Below are 17,089 nucleotides of genomic sequence, written 5' to 3' on the forward strand. Positions count from 1 at the left end.
ACAGTGGTTGGGTACTTGTAGTACAGTGGTTACCGTACTTCCCACAGCGGATGGCAAAAGCTCGGGCTCGAATCCCGTCAAAGAAGCGAGGAACTCTGTGAGCCTTTTTTTAAACTCTGCAGATGAGCCGGTCGATCTGAGATTGAGTAACTCGGCAAGGAGGGCAAAGTCTTTGTCCAAGAAATTCGGGCTTTTCGTCCAGCAAAACATGCAACCCGACCAAAGCACACTCACAATTTATGGGCATAATACACATTTGGGTGGATATGTTTGTTCTTGGGTAATACTATATGTCTTTTTTTTCTCTTTTTTTTTTACCCTTCTGCTTTAGGGATAAGACAACTTGCTTTTCTCTTGGGACCTCTGGGTTTGATTATCGGCATAGAAATTCTGTTTAAAGACTTAATCTTTGTCTAGATTGCTTTTTAAAGTTAATACGATACTTATATTTTATTTATTTAAAACTTGTCCACGTGATAACATCTATAGAACGGTCGCAAAAAAGTTCTTAAAATTTTAAATGTGCTGTCTATACCGAACATGTTCTGAAGAATTTGAATACAAATACACCGTGGTATTATGCTTTATTTTGCAATGGAGTCCATTTTATATTTTTACACGAACCTAAACATTATGTTTACTATTATTTTTTAATACTAATTCAATAGTATATCCGTCCGTTCGTCCGTCTGCATGTAAGAAACTTCTAATTAAGTATTGCAGAATGAAATAATATGAAACCTGAGATAAATAGACAGTTCTGATAATCAAATCTTTGTTATTAATGTTCAGAACTTACATTAATTTTAGCAAATAACAGAGATTTATTCAAAAAACTATATAGCTCGTAATTTCTTCTTTAAGATACAGTATTTATAGTTCATGATTTAAAATATATTTTGCTGAAATAATTGTAAGTTCTGAACATGAATACCATAAGTGAATCGGATTACCTGCTTTGCTAATGAAAAATCCCAGCTTCTAGAAGGGAAAAAACATTCACTCCTCCCCCAACACCGAATAATTCGAGGGGCTCCATAAATCGTTTTAAAAGAGCGAAATATACAATTTCATGAAAATCCATCTACTTGCAGTCGAGTTATTTATTACATGCCGACGGATAGACAGTCGGTCAGAGTGAAGACAATACGAGCATAATGAGTATACGCTAACGCACCTAAAAACTAAGTATAAATAATTGGTTGGTTTAAAAAACAAAACAAAACAGAAACATGCTGCTGGTGGGTTATGGGTAACTACTGGGCAGGTATAAGATGATTGAGTACATCGTTAATCTTCTATTAGGCAGTTATAGAAGATTAAGGATGTACCTCCCATTGTTGGACCTTCCTGATTTAGACTCTTCACTAACTCTGACAACATGCAGCGCGGCTGACCCAGCGACTAAATGGACGGGAGCTCTGAAACTTGCTCCCAAGTCAGACTGCACTGAACGTACTTCCCTGACTTACCGGATCGGAACAGAATCCCAGGAGAGACCCCTACTAGTGACAGAGCCCAGTGATAACCACAGACCTAACGACCAGACTTGGAAGCTCTGAACTCGTAGTGACCAGTATACATCGGACGGGACACACGATGTATAGTCCCAATTATGATCACAAGAACTGACATATCAAACTCACCAGACTCTGACAACCGGGACAGGACGGGACCTTCGTCCCAGGTGTGACACAACCACTAGCACAGCTCAGTTGCAGTTATTAGACCTTCCTAGCCACGCTCCCTCGAGTGGACCTTTACCTCCACTCTCCAGGAGGGAGGGAGGTTACTCCTGTCTCTTCCCCCCTCGCCGTCCCTCTTTTCTCTCTGGTGGGGCATGGGCCTGCTCCACTGATTTCGGGGTTTTCTTCTCTATGGACCTCGTATCTCTGTTTTATGCCCCAGCCTTCTGTCACCCCCTCTCTAACTTACAACTAGCGTCCAAATCATGTCTAAATTGATTGAGCCCTACACCAAAAAATTTAATAACCTCAAATCGCATAACTAGTACTCCTTTTGGCTGACCCCTTTCTATAGCGTTTTTTTTTTTTTAGATCCTAGCCACTGAAATCTCAGGATATTAGGTGGCAGAACCTGTCAGAGTAAATAACTATAATACTGATGGCGTACCTGGTCTGCGTCCACGGGGTGGAGTGTGGACAACGTTGGGTGGCAGCGGTTAAATGACTAGAGGAACAACGGTACACGACACTACACATATACAAAATCCATAAACCTTTAAACTTCTGGCATTGACAGTGTTTTGTTTCGTATCCACAATGCATACTACGCGGATATGGGAAAGGAAGGCGCCTCAGTAGCCAGGTGGGTAGGAGCAGCAGTGCGTAGAACACGCTTCTCGATTAGACCTGGGATCGAGCCCGTGACCACCAAATACGGAGGATGCGGAAAGGTCAGGGACTGACCACCGCATATTCCAGGAGCAATATGGCCTTAGTTCCTAATGCTCCTAAAAACCAAATAATAAATAAGACAGACAATACAGTCAATACTCCTAAAACCAAATAAATAAGACAGACAATACAGTCTCTTTCTTGTTTTTTCCATCCCCATAACATGGGGATGGAAAAAACAAGAAAGAGACTGTATTGTCTGTTTGCTGGACGAAAAACTAACGTTTCGGGGGGGAAAAACCATCCTACTCTCGCTTGGAACTGACTAACTCAGCCACGCTGTAAAAAATTCTTCATATCCTCGACATGATTCGAACTCGGGTTTCTTCCCCTCGCTGAAGCCAATGCGTCTACCAACTGTGCTACCCACGATAGCATCTCTAAGTCAAGAGATATTTACAGAATAGTATAACGAAAATTAAAATCTTATTTAATAAGATACATCATGCAAATTGCAAATAAGAGCTTTACCGAGAAATCAGAGAATAAATAAATAATATAAAATAACGGTGAATAAATATAATTCCCCAATTATAAAAAAAATCCCTTTCCGGGAATCGAACCCACGCCTTGTGGGTGAAAGCCAGGTATCCTAAACACCACATGCGATAGCGATCAACAGTCCCTCTAATTGCTCCCTGTCATCGACTGGATTAGAATTCTGGTCTTTTCCATACGGTGGGTGGAACACACCCGACTACGCTATCCCATCCGGGCCTCCCGGTGTGGGGAAAACAGCCATTCTACCAACTGTGTTACACACGATGGCATTTATGTGTGTTAAATAAAGAGATTTACAGGCAAGGATAAAGAAAATTTAACTGTTTTGTTTAATAAGATATAAATATCAGGGAAATTGCAAATATGATATTTACCAAGAAATAAAACAATAAAATAAAACAACATAATATAATTCCCCAATAAGAAAAAATTCCCATGCCGGGAATCGAACCCGGGCCTCCTGGGTGAAAGCCAGGTATCCTAACCACTAGACCACATGGGATTGCCGTTAACTAACTCTCCAATCTGCTCCCTATCATTTACGGGATTCGAACTCTGCTCTTTTTCCACATGATGGGTGGAATTGACCGGACTACGCTATCCCATGACCACCCACCAAAAATGTCAAATGGGAAATTGCAAATATGATATTTACCGAGAAAGAAATCAATAAAATAAAATAACATAATATAATTCACCAATAACAAAAAATTCCCCTGCCGGGAATCGAACCCGGGCCTACTGGGTGAAAGCGAGGTATCCTAACCACTAGACCACATGTGATTGCCGTTAACAAACCCTCGCATCTGGTCCCTATCATTGATGGGATTCGAACTCTGCTCCTTTCCACATGGTGGGTGGAATAGACCGGACTACGCTATCCCATGACCACCCACCGGGCCTCCCGGTGTGGGGAAGACAGCCATTCTACCAACTGTGCTACTACCCACGATGAAATTTATGTCTTAAAACAAAAGAGTTTTAAAACAAAGTGTCTTAAAACAAAAAGATTTACAGGCAATGATACAGAAAATTTAAATGTTTTATTTAATAAGATATATCAGGGAAATTGCAAATATAATATTTACCGAGAAATAAATCAATAAAATAAAATAACATAATATGTGTACCCAATAAGAAAAAATTCCCCTGCTGGAAATCGAACCCGGGTTTTCTGGGTGAAAGCCGGGTATCCTAAACACTAGACAACATGGGATTGCCCTTAACCACTCCTCGAATCTGGTCCCTCTCATTAACGGGATTCGAACTCTGCTCTTTAACACATGGTGGGTGGAATAGACCGGACTATGCTATTCCATGACCACCCACCGGGCCTCCCGTTGTGGGGAAGGCAGCCATTCTACCAACTATGCTACTACCCACTATGGAATTTATGTGTTTTAAAACAAAAGAGTTTTAAAACAAAAAGATTTACAGGCAAGGATAAAGAAAATTTAACTGTTTTGTTTAATAAGATATAAATATCAGGGAAATTGCAAATATGATATTTACCAAGAAATAAAACAATAAAATAAAACAACATAATATAATTCCCCAATAAGAAAAAATTCCCATGCCGGGAATCGAACCCGGGCCTCCTGGGTGAAAGCCAGGTATCCTAACCACTAGACCACATGGGATTGCCGTTAACTAACTCTCCAATCTGCTCCCTATCATTTACGGGATTCGAACTCTGCTCTTTTTCCACATGATGGGTGGAATTGACCGGACTACGCTATCCCATGACCACCCACCAAAAATGTCAAATGGGAAATTGCAAATATGATATTTACCGAGAAAGAAATCAATAAAATAAAATAACATAATATAATTCACCAATAACAAAAAATTCCCCTGCCGGGAATCGAACCCGGGCCTACTGGGTGAAAGCGAGGTATCCTAACCACTAGACCACATGTGATTGCCGTTAACAAACCCTCGCATCTGGTCCCTATCATTGATGGGATTCGAACTCTGCTCCTTTCCACATGGTGGGTGGAATAGACCGGACTACGCTATCCCATGACCACCCACCGGGCCTCCCGGTGTGGGGAAGACAGCCATTCTACCAACTGTGCTACTACCCACGATGAAATTTATGTCTTAAAACAAAAGAGTTTTAAAACAAAGTGTCTTAAAACAAAAAGATTTACAGGCAATGATACAGAAAATTTAAATGTTTTATTTAATAAGATATATCAGGGAAATTGCAAATATAATATTTACCGAGAAATAAATCAATAAAATAAAATAACATAATATAATTCCCCAATAAGAAAAAATTCCCCTGCTGGAAATCGAACCCGGGTTTTCTGGGTGAAAGCCGGGTATCCTAAACACTAGACAACATGGGATTGCCCTTAACCACTCCTCGAATCTGGTCCCTCTCATTAACGGGATTCGAACTCTGCTCTTTAACACATGGTGGGTGGAATAGACCGGACTATGCTATTCCATGACCACCCACCGGGCCTCCCGTTGTGGGGAAGGCAGCCATTCTACCAACTATGCTACTACCCACTATGGAATTTATGTGTTTTAAAACAAAAGAGTTTTAAAACAAAAAGATTTACAGGCAAGGATAAAGAAAATTTGAATGTTTTATTTAATAAGATATATCAGGAAAGTTGCAAATATGATATTTACCGAGAAATAAATCAATAAAATAAAATAACATAATATGTGTACCCAATAAGAAAAAATTCCCATGCCGGGAATCGAACGCGGGCCTCCTGGGTGAAAGCCAGGTATCCTAACCACTAGACCACATGGGATTGCCGTTAACAGACCCTCGCATCTGGTCCCTATCATTGATGGGATTCGAACTCTGCTCCTTTCCACATGGTGGGTGGAATAGACCGGACTACGCTATCCCATGACCACCCACCGGGCCTCCCGGTGTGGGGAAGACAGCCATTCTACCAACTGTGCTACTACCCACGATGAAATTTATGTCTTAAAACAAAAGAGTTTTAAAACAAAGTGTCTTAAAACAAAAAGATTTACAGGCAATGATACAGAAAATTTAAATGTTTTATTTAATAAGATATATCAGGGAAATTGCAAATATAATATTTACCGAGAAATAAATCAATAAAATAAAATAACATAATATAATTCCCCAATAAGAAAAAATTCCCCTGCTGGAAATCGAACCCGGGTTTTCTGGGTGAAAGCCGGGTATCCTAAACACTAGACAACATGGGATTGCCCTTAACCACTCCTCGAATCTGGTCCCTCTCATTAACGGGATTCGAACTCTGCTCTTTAACACATGGTGGGTGGAATAGACCGGACTATGCTATTCCATGACCACCCACCGGGCCTCCCGTTGTGGGGAAGGCAGCCATTCTACCAACTATGCTACTACCCACTATGGAATTTATGTGTTTTAAAACAAAAGAGTTTTAAAACAAAAAGATTTACAGGCAAGGATAAAGAAAATTTGAATGTTTTATTTAATAAGATATATCAGGAAAGTTGCAAATATGATATTTACCGAGAAATAAATCAATAAAATAAAATAACATAATATGTGTACCCAATAAGAAAAAATTCCCATGCCGGGAATCGAACCCGGGCCTCCTGGGTGAAAGCCAGGTATCCTAACCACTAGACCACATGGGATTGCCGTTAACAGACCCTCGCATCTGGTCCCTATCATTGATGGGATTCGAACTCTGCTCCTTTCCACATGGTGGGTGGAATAGACCGGACTACGCTATCCCATGACCACCCACCGGGCCTCCCGGTGTGGGGAAGACAGCCATTCTACCAACTGTGCTACTACCCACGATGAAATTTATGTCTTAAAACAAAAGAGTTTTAAAACAAAGTGTCTTAAAACAAAAAGATTTACAGGCAATGATACAGAAAATTTAAATGTTTTATTTAATAAGATATATCAGGGAAATTGCAAATATAATATTTACCGAGAAATAAATCAATAAAATAAAATAACATAATATAATTCCCCAATAAGAAAAAATTCCCATGCCGGGAATCGAACCCGGGCCTCCTGGGTGAAAGCCAGGTATCCTAACCACTAGACCACATGGGATTGCCGTTAACAAACCCTCGCATCTGGTCCCTATCATGACTGGATTCGAACTCTGCTCCTTTCCACATGGTGGGTGGAATAGACCGAACTACGCTATCCCATTACCACCCACCGGGCCTGCCGGTGTGGGGAAGCAGCCATTCTACCAACTGTGCTACTACACATGATGGAATTTATGTGTCTTAAAACAAAAAGATTTACAGGCAAGGATAAAGAAAATTTAAATGTTTTATTTAATAAGATATATCAGGGAAATTGCAAATATGGTATTTACCGAGAAATAAATCAATAAAATAAAATAACATAATATAATTCCCCAATAAGAAACACTTCATTGCTGGGAATCGAACCCGGGCGAAAGTTAGATATCCTAACGACTAGACCACATGGAACTGCAATCACGCATTCCTATAATCTGCTTACAAAATCAGTGAATATAATAAGTCATCCTAAGCAAAGTATCAATAAAAACATTGAAGGTCAACATAAACATACAGCCCTGTTCATTTAAGTTTAAATAAATAAGAAAAACGAAATAAAAATTCCTTATTATTAACAAGATTGCTAAACTGAAATAATAATCATTCTCAGTAAATTAAATTTGAGACACTGTTGTATTATACGAAACCAAGTATCCACCCAATAATCTGTAACGTGATATACACATAATTCGTTGCTTTTTAAATAAAAAAAAAAAAAAAATTTTCACAACAGTCCTATTTATTGTGCATATAATGATTACTGCGCCTGTCAACTATTGGTGTACATTTTTCATATATCGGTTATTTATATAAAATATATATTTATGTTGTGCGCATAAAAGTTTTAAATAAATTTAAACAGCAGTGGGCCAATTTACTTTGCAACTGAAGCAAAGTAAAAATTTTCAAAAATTTTTACTCCCATGCTAGTAATCAAATTATTTTTTTAAATATATGAATTAGCATTATTCTGAACATATGAATGATTTAATTTGCATAAGCATTTTAAAAATTACTGCCAATTCTAACGTGCATGAATTATGAGAAATTTTAATTTATTATTATGAATATTGCGAGCGTTTTTTTCCAGTCTTTTTTTACCTCTACTTTTTAAAACCTATTTTTAAAATTTTATTATTATTTTTTCAATAATTGTTGAATTCCTGCCCTACGAAAATTTCACACTCACCAATCTCAAACACATTTTCGACAAATGTTTAATGATTAAAAAAATATTTTTTTTTCGTCTTCTATGATTCTAAGTTGAATTTTTAAGTTCACGTTGACTTCTTACCTCTAGAATTTATTAGAAATTCTCGCCATTGATATGTAAATTTTGATATTCAAATCCAAAGATGTGATTAAATATTTCTTCAAAATACAACTATACTTCCATTATGTTCACCCTTATTGACTCGTGCAGTGCTAAACATGTATTCACAAAACAGCTAACTTAATTTTTTTTAAATTTAAATATTACATTAAATATATATTTTTTAAAATTCTAATTTTATATAAGAAATTATGCCTATCGTATCTTGTGGGACATGTAACCGGTTGTTTGTTCCATAAATCGTTATTTGATATTCCTAGCATAAACCAACAAATAAACAATATATATCAACGAATAATAATAATAATAATAAAATTATTCATATTAAAATTTTTTTATCCTACCTATTTATTCCAATAACCATCAAATTCTGCTTCAACCAAAAGATTAAAGAACGCAATTAGAATAAACAAACAAACAAACGCATCTAGCGCTCCTAGCGACCTCATAAAAGTGGGAAAAGAAGTTGAAAAAAAGAATAATTTACATAAATAAATAATATAAATTAATAAAGTAAACAAAATCAATAGAGAATAAATCAGTATGTGGATTTGGTTGATTTGTAAATACTCATAATTTCAACAGTGTTCACAGGCAATAAACCAATAAAATAATGGAATAGTAATAATAAAGTGAAAATTAAAAGTCTATTTATTATCTATGCTATTTAAAATGTAATTGTGAAATGTATCCCAATCTTCATTATACGATTATATAATTGAACATTCAAAGTTTATGTTTTGCTTGAATTTGTTATTGTTTACTTTGTTCTTTTTACAATTACCGGTAAAGTTTTTGGTAGGAGAATAAATAATTTTCGGGATTCTTTTTAAAATTATTAATTTTATTGGAAGTTTTCTCCATATTAACTTGATTCGTTGATAATGCCAAGGATTAATTTGTAATAATAATTTACAATAATAGCAAAAATCGAACCACTGCTAGCAAAAATCGAACCACCCTTCCACTTTAGCTCACACACAAGAAGGCACCTGTTTGTTTTATACGAGAATATCGAAGTTTCTTTTCGGTTTGAGTTCTGAAATTTATCGATAACATTCTTTCCTTCATTCCTTTCACAGCATGCAATGACTGGTGTTCAAGTTCATTAAAACTTTCATGGGAGTAAAGTTATTCATTCATTCAATTCGTTTATAATTAGAAAGCAGAAAGCAGTTCGTCATAGTAGGAATCTTTCCTTAAGATTTCAAAAGGAAATTATTCCTTCTATTTTTCCTCCATCATGAATTCCTCTTCTTCCTTCCTGTATTCCATTGCCCTCCTCTTCCCCGTTCTTTCGTTACATCCTTAATCTTCAGCAAATGTCACGTCCGGGAAGCTGTCGTTCAACATTTTATTATTGTTGTAGACCCATGGAAAATTTTCATCTCTTCAGACATATCACTCTTCCTACATGTGTGTATGTGTGTGTGTGTGTGTGTGTGTGTGCGTGTATATATACGTGCGAGTGTGTCTAAAGAACTTTGGAGCATTGCCAAGTCCAGAGTGTAATCAACAGATAATGGAACATTGTGGAGACAGCACGGGCTCCTGAATATCTGCAGAGAATGAAGTTGGCACCACACTGTAGTGGTAAGTGGCATAACATGCGACCCTGACGATTACGTGAAACATTCTTTGAGCTTCTCTCGTTCCCCTTTTTTTAAGCGAAAAACTTCCTAGTTGATATCTCTTTTGATTGCGGTTCACAGAGGAGAAATGAGATTCATAAAGGAATCGGCTGGTCGCCCATGCAAAGATACTATAGTTCGCTTCCACTCTTGAAATACTTATAAGATCTTGATTAAATTCGCATTTCTCCACTAGCTTGCAGTTAACAACGAAGAATCCTCATTAAAAATTTGATGATACAAATTTCTCCGTTCACCATCTAAGTGGGTAACCGCCTCACAGAGTGAATTTGGCGCTCAGTGAATCGTTTTAAGAGCTTCGTGAGCCTCGCCATCTGTCAATACCTTATCATAAAACAGTAAAATAAGCAACGACGATACTTCGCTAAAGTTTTCTCCCTTAAGGTGTTTAACTTATGTTTATAATTTCACTTTTTATCACACTTAAATTACGAGCAGGTAAACAACACCCATTTCCAACAACTGGAATACAAACAACCTTTTCTTAAACAAAGCAAATGTATTGGAAGTAAATGGGGTTAATGATGAATCCCTCCTCCGGAGACATTGAGGGTGGAGGGGATGGTGAGCCAGCTGTCTCAGACCCGAACATCTTGTAGGGACTCTGACTACTGTCATGAGTAATCGAAAAAAGGAATTGGATGGGTAAGGCGAACCTAGGGTGGGGCTATTTTTCTTTGTGGGGGAGGGGGAGCATATTGGCTATAATGGACTGCTTCCCTGTCGTTCACTATTACGGAACTCACTATGCTCTTAAAATGGTCTTGTTGTTATTTTTTGTTATTTGGTTTTTTTTTTAGGAGCATTAGCAACTAAGGCCATATTGCTCCGGGGAAGGCGGTGGTCTTTCCCTGACCTTTCCGCATCCTCCGTATTTGGTGGTCACGGGCTCGAACTCCGGTCTAATCAAGAAGCGTGTGCTACCACTGCTGCTCCTGCCCACCTGGCTAAGGAGGCGCCTTAAAATGGTCTCTTACTGCGATGTTTCCTAAAAAGGCACCATAATCGACATTCTATGCTCGCGTGAGAGATGAAAAACTCGAGTTAATATTGCAATGGCGAAACTACGCATTCTGGACCTCTTTCCGGATTGCTTAAACACTCACATGATCTTTAGCAACCATACCAAATCGGCTGTCGGAGTCCCAGTATCTTCGTATGGCCCCCCGTGATGATGGACTTCGCGGCATGGTAGTTTCGCAACTGTAATATTGCTATTAAAAGGGGAGAATGAAAATTCTCCCCTTTTAAAATCTACATAAATTCTCCAGTTTTGCAAGGCAAGGTGGTAGCTTCTTTCAATAGCAGATTCAACTGCTTGTTCCAAAAGCAAATTTTCTTACGTCCAGTTTGCGATTACCTTTCCTTAATTTAAATCTATGATCCTTCTTTTGCGTAATCTGAGAAAAATAAAATACACGCCCAGAAAAAGTTTTTTCAACCTTTCTATGGCCTTAAACGATCTAAAACTCCCCAAATGCAGGTGATTGGTTTCATTCTTACAAGAAGAGAAAGCGATTTTCTCCTTATAAGAATATATATATATACCTTTGCAGTGACAAATAACCTTCGAGTTCTCCTGTCTACTCTTTAAGCTAATCATGAATCAATATCTTTCATCTAATCAAATCATCAATATCTTTCATAATGCGACTAACCTAGAACTTGTGTACGCTATTCAAGATGTGGTCTGAGCTTTGATTTGTACAGTAGGATAATGATATCTCTTTCGCCTCGCGGATAGCACAATGGACATAATCAACGATTTCCAACAGCGGATCGAAAGAACCTGGCTCAGAATCCCGTCAATGACAGGAATTTTTATGAGCTTTTTTTCATAACGAGGCTGAGTTAGCCAGACCCTCGTGGAATGCACAGCTGGTATAATCACAGTGTTTTCCTCAAACGGAAGGAAAGGACCTGCGTTCGAATCAATTCATTTGAGGTGGGGAATTTTTATTGGTGTTTTTCGCAAAGCGGCTGAGTTAATCAGTCTTAAACGAGGATAAGATGGGTTTTTTCTCCCGAAAACCTGTGTTTTTCATCCTGCATAGATGCAAGTCAACCATGGAATAGAGACGCGATTTACTGACACAATATGCACACGCATTATCTCTTTATCTCAAGTGGCAAAATTCCTGTAGATCATTGATAAAAGCACATGTGCAGACTCAAACTTATCCTACAAGCATCAGCTCCTCTACCGGAAGGAGAACTCAGAAAATACATGGCCATGATTGCAAGAATCACTAGAAAGACTGAGGGCTAAAATGAAGAACTCTGGCACTCTACTACAAAGCGATTTTTATCCCGGCAATAACCTACAGCTCGCCATCATGGTTTACCAAGGCAGTTACAGCGGTTAACAAAAGAATTCTTGACCTCATCCAGAGAAATATTCTACTAACTATAACTCGTGCCTGCTGTACGGTGAGCACCCACGCCCTGGCGGGCGTGCTTCCCATTAATCTTAGAGTAGCTAAGAAAAAGAACAGGTGCACGTATAATTGCGTGTACACCAATGCTAGGAGTTTGGTAAATAAATATGATGAATTTGAGGTATTGCTCAAAGCATCAAAGGCAGATATTGTTGGGATATCAGAGACGTGGGGTCACACAGATATAAGGAATGCAGAACTGGAATTTGGGGAGTACAACGTCTACAGAAAGGAAAGACTGGATAGGAAGGGAGGAGGGTTATGCTATTAGTTAAGAAACACATAAAATCCAAGGAAGTGAAGCCAGTCGACATTGCTGGACAGTGCAGTGTCGAGTCAGTTTGGTGTGACATAGGCATTGGGAGATCAAAATTGAGAGTAGGAGTGTGCTATAGGCCTAATGACTCTGATGAGTATAATAAGAAACTGTACAGGGAAATAGAGTGGGCCAGTAAATCAGAGAGTCTTATAATGGGGGATTTTAATTTCCCAGATATTGACTGGAATTTGTGGGTTGGTCACTCACACACTAGCAAGGCTTTTGTCGATTTATTGGATAATTGTTTTCAACATCAGCATGTTCGGGAGGCAACTAGAGGGAGTAATACAGTACTCTTGATTTGATTATCAGTAATGATTCTTCATGCATTAAGAATCTGCAGATACAGGAACCACTAGGTGGCAGTGATAACAGTGTGCTGAAGTGGGATTTACTCAAAGAAGTAACTACCATTAGGGGTAAAGGGAAGGGTTACTGCTTTCGTAAAGGCGACTATGATGGTCTGAGACAGTATTTAAATTCTATACAGTGGGACCAACTGATGATGTTACCAACAGCAAATCCAAAATGGGAAGCATTCAAAGAATTTATCATGGAAGCTATTAGGCTTTACATACCAACTAAGAAATATTGTTCAAGGTTTAGGCCTAAGTGGATGTCAGATGAACAAATGAGACATATGGCAGAGAAGAAAAATGCATGGGATACATATAAATTAACACATGACACAGAAGCCTATGATAGATACAAGTTGATCTGTAACCAAGTTACAAAGGAGGTTAGGCAGGCGAAGGCAGATTACGAGAAATCTTTGGCAAGGGATGCAAAGAAAAACAGCAAAGAGTTCTTTATGTATGTAAACTCTAGAAGGAAGGGGATGAATCAGATTGGTCAACTTGATATTGATGGTTCAACTGTTGATGATCCTGCTCAGGTAGCTAACAAACTAAATGAATATTTTGCATCGACATTCACACATGAGGAGTTATTCAGCGAGGGGAATGCCAGAGTTGTATTCAACCCTGGCAGTAAGCTAGATAATCTTGTAATAATTGAGAGTAAAATGGAGAAGAAATTTTTGAAGATAAACACAAGAAAAGCACCTGGGGTGGATGGGATCTATCCAGTTATATTAGAGGAGGCAGCAAAGGAAGTAGGCAAACCTTAAGCATAATTATGAGAGCTTCCTTTGACGCAGGGGAGGTACCCACAGACTGGAGATATGTAAATGTGACCCCAAATCACAAAGGAGGATCAAAGGCTGACACAAGTAATTATACACCTGTGAGTTTAACTTCTGTTCAGGGAAAATTAATGGAGGTACTGGTTAAAGAAGCACTGCAGGATCATCTAGACAAGACTTCAGTTATAGCTCGGACACAGCATGGTTTTGTTAAGGGGAAGTCTTGCCTGACCAATTTGATTGGATACTATGATGCAGTCACAAAAGAACTGGATGCAGGGAATAACTTTGATATTATATACTTGGATCTTAGAAAGGCTTTTGATACTGTTGCACATAGAAGACTGCTGCACAAATTGGAGCAGTGTGGCATTGGAGGCAAATTGCTGCTACGGATAAAGGAGTGGTTGAGGGAGGAGAAGACAGAGAGTGGTAATCAATGGACACTGCTCATCGTGGACTAATGTTATTAGTGGAGTCCCTCAGTGTTCAGTATTGGGTCCATTATCGTTTTCTGTATTTATGATTAATATTGATGATGGTATATGAAGCTTAATGTCCAAGTTTGCAGACGATACAAAGGTTGACAGGGTTGTTAAGGACACTACGGACGCTATGCTGCTGCAACAGGATCTGGAAAGGTTGAGCAGATGGGCTGAGAGGTGGCAAATGAAGTTTAACATTGACAAATGTAAAGTACTACATATGGGAAACAGCAATCCCAGAGTAACGTATCAACTGTGTGGTACTACACTGACAGTGGTAGAGAATGAAAGGGACCTGGGGGTGGTTGTGCAGGCAAATATGAAGTTCTCTGAGCAGTGCAGACGGGCTGCAAGAGTAGCTCATGGTGTATTGTCAATGATATATAGGAATTTTTCTAGCAGGGATAAGGAGGTGATTATTCCCTTGTATAAGGCAATGGTCAGGCCACACCTAGAGTACTGTATACAGGTCTGGCGGCCTCATTTCAAGAAGGATGTAGAGCTGCTGGAACGAGTACAGAGAAGGGCAACAAGATTAGTGAATGGAACAAAGGGTTGCTCTTACAAAGAAAGGCTTAAGTTTTGCAAATTACAGTGTCTGGAGACTAGGCACCGGCGAAGTGCCTTGAATTGTTTAAGCATGCTCAGTGCTGATGGGATTCTGCCTCTTGCTCAGAATAGTCACCTGAGAGGGCATAAATTCAAATTGAGGAAAGACAGATGTAGGATAGATGTGCGGAAATTTGCCTTTAGCCAGCAGGTGGTTGGTTGGTGGAACAGACTTCCATCCCTTGTTGTGGAAGTTGATAGCCTAAATAAATTTAAGGCTCAGCTGGACAGGTATTTCGAACGAACGGAGGGGTGAAGTGGAAGTTTTTTTTCTAGCTGATGCTGCATAAGCTTGCTTTCTTGCATCGTATGCCTCTACTAATGCTAATGCTAATCTAGAAATGGTGCATTGTGGGCTAATGTACATGCTCTGTAGAGGAATCGAAACGACGTTCATAGAGTACACAACAGATCCGGCGAATAATCGGAAACAGAAAAAAACGCGGCTGGTGCTGCACCTGCGGCAAGCATGCCAAGAAAGGTGATCCAACTCCTCTAAAGGAGAAATCACAAGAAAATTCATACCTGAAGTCAGCAGAGTCTACCCCAGAACCCCAGATTGGTTTGTCCCAGGATTACATACTAGATACCTACCGACGGGCCATGGTGCCATAAATGCCAAGCTAAATAATATGAGAATCGTAGATGATCCAAATTGTGGATGCGGAGAGTTAGAGACTTGGCAGCACATAATGCATGAATGTGAATATTATGAGGATCTCCGAAGCATCCTAATAACCAAGACTGCATACCTTCCTCGTAATCGGAAACATCTTTTACTGGACACGGAAGAAGAATATAAAGCGTTCAGTAAGTTCGCGCAGGATCTTTTTGCAAGGAGAACATTGTTAATCTCCTGCACAACAACGCAGGAGATTAACAAAGAGACCATAGACCCGCACCAAACGAGCAAGAAAAACGCAGCAAGAAACCTAAGTAAGGGAATGGTGCCCCTATCAACAAATTCTTACTGACTAAACAGCCAGAAATGACACCTAAACTTGACCCTACTAAATAGAGAAGGCAATGAACAAAGAGGAGAATGTCTATGGCGATACGACACTGATGATGGATATGTCCCAAATCAGCCTCATGTCTGATGGACCAGAACTGACTACCCACAATGCGCCAAGTAGTAGTACAAGATTCTCCCCAAAACCGAAACTACCAAATGGAAGAACTGGGAATATAACTGAAGTATGACAAATACCAACTAATGACTTTCTAGTCCCTCAGTCGGGTGTTAGGAAAACCACATCTTGAATCCGATCTTCTGCCATTCGGCAATCTAAACCGGGTGTCCTAACCTGTTTTCTTTAAATTCCCATCCCCTGGAGAGGGGAAGTGGAGGGTTCCCGTCTCTTCCCCCTCTTCTCGTGGTGGGGCTTGTCCCCACTGATCATCACGGGGACGCCTTCCCTATTGTCCCATTATCTCTATCAGTTCCCCCAGCCTTCAGTCTCTCTCCCTACTCAAACTTAACTTACCGAGTATGCTCATAAAGTAAGTTAATTGAACTAGCGCAAAATTCAACCCCCTCACTTAAACTTATACCCCAATTCGGCTGTAAATTCACCGCAATGTTCTCCCCTTTTTTTTTTTTTCTATAGGTCGTTGCCACTGAAATCTTTGGAAACTAGGTGACACAGGGCCTGCCAGAGTACTTAAAAATCTAATAGGTGCCTGACCTGCCAAGTGTGGGCAACGGTGGTCCCATTAGGGGCCCAACGGCTAAATGGTCAGAAGAACAACAGAACATAACACAGCACAACATTTCGCTCCTCACACACTTTTAAATCTCTGGCCTCCACAGAGTACTGTGATGCACAAACAGAGTACACAACGCGAAGATGGTGGAAACCCCTAGTGCCGTCAGATAGCAAACACACTTTGCATCCTAGTAGCCTTACAGAACTACTGAGAGAACTTTATGATTGGTTGCATTAATACCCTTAGACTCCTTCATTTCAGCTATGAATGTCGAAACTGCAACAGTAATTTGGAGTTGCTGTTGCCTATGTGCAGACGTTGGTTGGTTGCTGTAGGGTTTTAAGCGCATCAGCAAATTAGGCTTTATTGCGCCAGTTAAATTTTACTCAAACACTACTTCGTATTATGCAGTCGATGCACTAAACTACGTGCCTAACTTA

The 17,089-nt window shown here is 39.3% G+C and overlaps 5 non-coding genes across 5 annotated transcripts; all 5 read right to left on the reverse strand.

Moving 5' to 3' along the window:
* Positions 1-3,348: 3,348 nt before the first annotated feature.
* TRNAE-UUC (transfer RNA glutamic acid (anticodon UUC)) lies at positions 3,349-3,420 on the reverse strand. Its single transcript has one exon. It is a non-coding gene; the product is annotated as a tRNA-Glu (tRNA).
* A 1,066-nt stretch (positions 3,421-4,486) lies between these two features.
* On the reverse strand, positions 4,487-4,558 carry TRNAE-UUC (transfer RNA glutamic acid (anticodon UUC)). The gene has a single exon. It is a non-coding gene; the product is annotated as a tRNA-Glu (tRNA).
* Positions 4,559-5,620: 1,062 nt separating this feature from the next.
* TRNAE-UUC (transfer RNA glutamic acid (anticodon UUC)) lies at positions 5,621-5,692 on the reverse strand. The gene has a single exon. It is a non-coding gene; the product is annotated as a tRNA-Glu (tRNA).
* A 781-nt stretch (positions 5,693-6,473) lies between these two features.
* Positions 6,474-6,545, reverse strand: TRNAE-UUC (transfer RNA glutamic acid (anticodon UUC)). The gene has a single exon. It is a non-coding gene; the product is annotated as a tRNA-Glu (tRNA).
* A 361-nt stretch (positions 6,546-6,906) lies between these two features.
* TRNAE-UUC (transfer RNA glutamic acid (anticodon UUC)) lies at positions 6,907-6,978 on the reverse strand. The gene has a single exon. It is a non-coding gene; the product is annotated as a tRNA-Glu (tRNA).
* Positions 6,979-17,089: the final 10,111 nt, after the last annotated feature.

This window comes from Mastigoproctus giganteus, chromosome 7 (genome assembly GCF_048544385.1).
Source record: "Mastigoproctus giganteus isolate SK-2022 chromosome 7, ASM4854438v1, whole genome shotgun sequence".
Taxonomy (NCBI): Eukaryota; Metazoa; Arthropoda; class Arachnida; order Uropygi; family Thelyphonidae; genus Mastigoproctus; species Mastigoproctus giganteus.